Source organism: Triticum dicoccoides, chromosome 3A (assembly GCF_002162155.2).
Source record: "Triticum dicoccoides isolate Atlit2015 ecotype Zavitan chromosome 3A, WEW_v2.0, whole genome shotgun sequence".
Classification (NCBI taxonomy): domain Eukaryota; kingdom Viridiplantae; phylum Streptophyta; class Magnoliopsida; order Poales; family Poaceae; genus Triticum; species Triticum dicoccoides.
In genome coordinates this window covers 699,408,427-699,414,452 of record NC_041384.1, presented here as the reverse complement: position 1 = coordinate 699,414,452, position 6,026 = coordinate 699,408,427, and the positions used below count along the sequence as shown (strand labels likewise).

Below are 6,026 nucleotides of genomic sequence, written 5' to 3'. Positions count from 1 at the left end.
TCCTCCGTTTATATCTCATCTCCTCTTTTGCCGCTCTGGTCTGTAGATCCGGTAACTTAATCCTACTCTGGTTCTTCCTCTATTCTATGATTGTGTGCTAGTTTTTTGTTTTATTTACAAATTTGTGCCTTTTGTTCACAGGAAGTATTAGTCAGACATTGGGGTTTTGTAACTAGACTAGAAGAGGCACGTTAATGTCTCAAGAACTGGTGCTTGCGGCAATGGCGGCCGCGCCCGATGACATTCTACCTCCCTTGGCCACCCCTGCTCAACTTTCGCCAACCAAAAGGGTGAATGAAGAGCCGAGTTTTCCCCAAGCCTCGCCAGTGGTTTCGGCGATGACGGCGGAAGACTGGTCCAAATGGTCCACGCTTCCACCGAACCTCACCCGCCGCATCGCCGACACCCTACTATCCACCAACGACCTCGACTATTACATTCACTTCCGCGCTGTGAGCCCCAGCTGGCGCGCCGCTACAAATGACCCCATGAGGAACACCTCCGACCCTCGCTTCCGCCCGCGCCAGTAGATCGTCCTCGACAAGGACTTCCAGAGCAAAGGGAAATTGCTCCTTTTGAACACTCACAGCGGCCGCTCCCTTCATAGGAATATCCAGCTGCTCAGCGACCACTATGTCGTAGCCACCACTCGCAATGGCTACTTGGTTCTGGCGAACAAAAGGCCTCCTCACGCGGCCAACATCCTCAACCCTCTCACGGGCGTCGTCATCCGTTTCGTGGCACCTGTACCCCCAGAGGTGGGATCCGTTGTTGTCGTCTCCTTTGTCGGCTCTGCTTTCGGGCTCACCTTATTCAACGACTCATCTCACAAGATTTACGTGGCCTACCCCGACAGTGAGAGTTTCGTCGTCCACGAGGTTCAACAAGTAGCTTATGATAGCCTCCATAAGGTGGTCGTAGGCGGTGCCTACTCAGACACTATAGGTCACGCCATGATTGCTCGGTTATGCTGTTCGCTCATGTCTCCAGATGCAAACGACCTTTGTTTTCCAGTGGCTTTGGCTACCGAAATGTTGCTCGTCGGGAGTGCAGAGGGATCAATCTTTGCTTTTAAAACAGACATCGAGTTGGGTATGCTCGTGGATTTGTACACCATCAACAACTATGCCATCTTCAAGGGTCATCAGAGGTGCGTGGTTGTGGTTGTCGATGATGATAAGTTCCCAGGCATCGAGGTAAACTGTGTCTACTTCACTAAACAACTGGGTTCATCCGAACATATCTTCAAGTGCAACATCAAAGATAGGAAAGTAGAGAGGATCTCTAAAGCTGTCAATTTCGTGAAACAGGACAAGAAGTTTGACCTTGTTGCTGACCGTCCTTTGAGGATCATCCACCTTCTCTCCAACTACACCATCAACATCCCGGACTCTCAGCTGGCCTTGCAACATATTCCATAAGGCGTGGGCAGATCTTGTTCAACTCTGGGGATCTCGATGACCAACTAACAAGGCTATGCGTTCACTAAGTAATTGCTCCTAATTACTCTCTAGTCATTTGCTTTGTCATATTGGATATGCCTTGCCTTGTACTCCCTCTGTAAATAAATATATGAGTGTTTAGATCACTATTTTAGTGACCTAAACGCTCTTATATTTCTTTACGGAGGGAGTAATAGATAAGAAACAACTTGTTCCTAGGCTAGATCACCTTTAGTCGAACTACCGTTTGTTGTCTTCCTACTTAGCAATGCAATCTGGTGCTTAATTTCCAGCAGTGCTAAATGTTGGCCCAGTTTTTGCAAATTTTTGAATTCAGCTCCTGCAATTGGACCATTGAACTTACTACTGCCCATTGTTGTCTCTGTAATGAGATCTAAATTCTGTTTCGTAAAACCACATGTTAATCTCTTCTCCATCCATGTTGTTTCAATTGCCTGAATGATCTATTGCTGATATTTATTACAACTTATATAACAAATTCCATTCCTTTGATACTGATTATAATTGATAGTTTGGTGGATGGCCGTTTTACAATTGTCTCAATAGTGTGGGACAATATAGCGCGCTACTAGTAAGCGATTGTCTATAAGCTTTTCCTTAGTAGTTTCCGTTGCGCTAGCCGTGCCTGGATCTGTCCTTCAGGGCTCTCCATCAGAGTCGGAGTTGTGTTGTCTTGCCGCGGATGGCTGAGTTTAGGCGCAAATCTTCATGCAGCTTCAAGCGTCTGGTACAGTGTGGGTTGAGTCGACGATCGCGTAAGGAGAAGTCGGAGCCGTTTGCTCAGAGTGTAGGGATGGCGATGACGCCTCTAGGAAAGGAGTGATGACGATGACGCCTGCATGATGTCTAGCTGAGGCCCTCTTTGAAGTGGTGTGCATGGAGTTTCTTATGTGTGCCAATCAACGATTGTGATGGTTTTATCCGGTTCTCCATAATTAACTGGCAATTTGATTTTCGCCTGTTTTTTTCCTAATTAACCGAGCAACTTTTTTTTCTTAATGAATGCAAGATAACTGCCGTTTCGAAAAAAAAACTTCACATGACCGTGTGAATTACTTTTCCTGTTGCAAGCGTGCAACATAATTGTTTGTCACTTTTGTGTGAGGGAGAAAGAGAGTTATTCCTGAATTTATTTCAAGATTTTCGGCAATGCGCATTCACTGGGAGGAGACGTTCCCGTCGACGACGAGGTGCCTACGATGACTTCGTAAATCTCATGATGATATGCCGGCTCAGTCTTGCATAGTCCTCCGCTTCCATTGGACGACCTATGAATATATTGGGCTGGCCCTACTGCAACTTAGGCCTATCCATTGCTGAGTCAGCTTTTACATTGTACAGAACATTCACTTTGGTTTTCTACGCTAGAGCTATTTCTACTAGGCGCCGGCGCGCCGGCCTAAAAGTTTCGGCCGGCCGCCTAGCAGTCGTTGGATTCGTTCAACTGTATCCATTGGATACGCCTCACCTTCACATCTCCGAAGCGTTGACCAGCAGCCCTCCGCCGCTCCGCTCAACCTTGACCGCCCCTCGCTCTTGTCAACCTGGCTGCCCGCGCTCGCCGCTCTGGCCGCACCTATTCAGGGCCGGCCCTGGGTAGGGGCAAGAAGGGCGACGCCCTAGGGCCCAGCCTGATGGGGGGCCCTGACCCTGTGCATATATACACTAGGTATATATACTGTATAGCAAGACACCATTGTATAATAGAAAAAGGCCCTGCTAATTCTTAAAGCCCATAGCCCAATCTAGCTTACTAGGTCACGTACGAGAATCGTGAGGAGGCAGCCAGCGTCTCTTCAATCCAGCCGCCGCCACCGCCATTTCTTCTCTCCAGACTCATTTATTCCTCTGTCTTCTCGTTCCCCATCCCGCTCCAGCGCTCCTACTCCCGAAGCACACATCATGGCTAGGAAATTAATGGATATTTCCGCTGTAGCTGATTTTTTGACCCACTATTAGTTTCTCCATCTCACTTTCCTATGGATTTCCCTATAAGTACTTCCATCGAGCGGGCGGCATCAGGCCACACTTCATCGGCCCAGTCTCTTTGCAAATTGCAATTTTCTTGGGTCAACAGCTCCGCTCACAAAGTTCTTGTAATTTCCGATTCTGAGTCCTTTTCCAATTCATCTTTGGACTGTTTTTTTTTGTTTTTAGTGATTCTCTGACTGATCTTCTCTACTGTACAGGCTGCTCATTTGAGGAATACAAGGACCATAGCTAGATGGCAAGATCCAATATGCTTGGGACTGGATAGCTGGATTTCTTCAATACTCCGACAAATTCAGGTGTTCCCGCTCCTTTCCTGTAAAAATGTTGCCTAAAAAGCATTTGTCTGGTTCTGAGAAAAGAAGAAAGCAAAAGGCAGAAAAAGAGTTCATTGATACTCAAAAGGGTGCTATGCACAAATTTCTTCCTAGGAAAGTCGTTGCTGAGAGTTCTAATCAATTAGATCAACAACCCGTAGAAGCCTTAGATTCTACAAATGATCACAATCAGGGCAGAAATTCGGGTGAGCATGAAAATGATGCCAATTCTGAAAACCCAGTTCCTAATGAACAAGAAACTAGTCCTTTAGATATTTATGACCCTCGGAACTGGGAGAATCTTGACAATAAGTCTAGAGACATTTTAGTTGAGAAGGGGCCTATAAGGGACTATAATCTTGTGTTTCAATCGGATAATACTTCTAGTTCTAGACATTTTTCATATGCGTACTGTTGGGAACGTTGCAGAAAACAAAAAAAAATCCTACGTTTCACCAAGATCAATCTATGGAATCAACTAGCAACGAGAGGAGAGTGCATCTACATACCCTTGTAGATCGCGAGCGAAAGCGTTCAAGAGAACGGGGATGATGAAGTCGTACTCGCCGTGATCCAAATCACCGATGACCAAGTGCCGAACGGACGGCACCTTCGCGTTCAACACACGTACGGAGCGGATGACGTCTCCTCCTTCTTGATCCAGCAAGGGGGAACGAGAGGTTGATGAAGATTCAGCAGCACGATGGCGTGGTGGTGGATGCAGCAGTGAACGCAGCAGGGCTTCGCCGAGCTTCTGCGAGAGGGAGAGGTGTAGCAGGGGAGAGGGAGGCACCAAGGCTTGAGGTGCGGCTGCCCTCCCTCCCCCCCTTTATATAGGCCCCCTAGGGGGCTGCGCCGGCCCTAGAAGATGGGATCTCCTAGGGGGGGGGCAAGGGGTGGAGTACCCCCCAAGGCAAGTGGAGGCGCCCCCTCCCCTAGGGTTCCCAACCCTAGGCGCATGGGGAGCCAAAGGGAGGGTGCACCAGCCCACTATGGGCTGGTTCCCCTCCCCACTTCAGCCCATGGGGCCCTCCGGGATGGGTGGCCCCACCCGATGGACCCCCGGGACCCATCCGGTGGTCCCGGTACAATATCGGTGACCCCGAAACTTTTCCGATGGCCGAAACTACACTTCTTATATATAATTCTTCACCTCCGGACAATTCTGGAACTCCTCGTGACGTCCAGGATCTCATCCGGGACTTCGAACAACTTTCGTATTACTGCATACTCATATCTATACAACCCTAGCGTCACCGAACCTTAAGTGTGTAGACCCTACGGGTTCGGGAGACAAGCAGACATGACCGAGACGACTCTCTGGTCAATAACCAACAACGGGATCTGGATACCCATGTTGGCTCCCACATGCTCCTCGATGATCTCATCGGATGAACCACGATGTTGAGGACCTAATCAATCCCGTACTCAATTCCCTTTGTCAATCAGTACGTTACTTGCCCGAGACTCGATTGTCGGTATCCCAATACCTTGTTCAGTCTCGTTACCGGCAAGTCACTTTACTCGTACCGTAATGCATGATCCCGTGATCAACCACTTGATCACATTGAGCTCATTATGATGATGCATTACCGAGTGGGCCCAAAGATACCTCTCCGTCATACGGAGTGACAAATCCCAGTCTCGATTCGTGCCAACCCAACAGACACTTTCGGAGATACCTGTAATGTACCTTTATAGTCACCCAGTTACGTTGTGACGTTTGGCACACCCAAGGCACTCCTACGGTATCCGAGAGTTGCACAATCTCATGGTCTAAGGAAATGATACTTGACATCCAAAAAAGCAACAACAAACGAACTACACGATCTTTGTGCTATGCTTAGGTTTGGGTCTCGTCCATCACATCATTCTCCTAATGATGTGATCCCGTTATCAATGACATCCCCATGTCCATAGCCAGGAAACCATGACTATCTGTTGATCAATGAGCTAGTCAACTAGAGGCTCACTAGGAACACATTGTGGTCTATGTATTCACACATGTATTACGATTTTCGGATAATACAATTATAGCATGAATAATAGACAATTATCATGAACAAGGAAATATAATAATCATTTTATTATTGCCTCTAGGGCATATTTCCAACAGTCTCCCACTTACACTAGAGTCAATCATCTAGTTACATTGTGATGAATCGAACACCCATGGAATTCTGGTGTTGATTATGTTTTGCTCTCGGGAGAGGTTTAGTCAACGGATCTGCTACATTCAGGTCCGTATGTACTTTAC

General features: G+C 47.6%; 1 pseudogene; it reads left to right on the top strand.

Annotated features, from left to right (window-relative positions):
* The first annotated feature begins 338 nt into the window (after positions 1 to 338).
* Positions 339 to 1,421, top strand: LOC119272962 (annotated as a pseudogene).
* Positions 1,422 to 6,026: the final 4,605 nt, after the last annotated feature.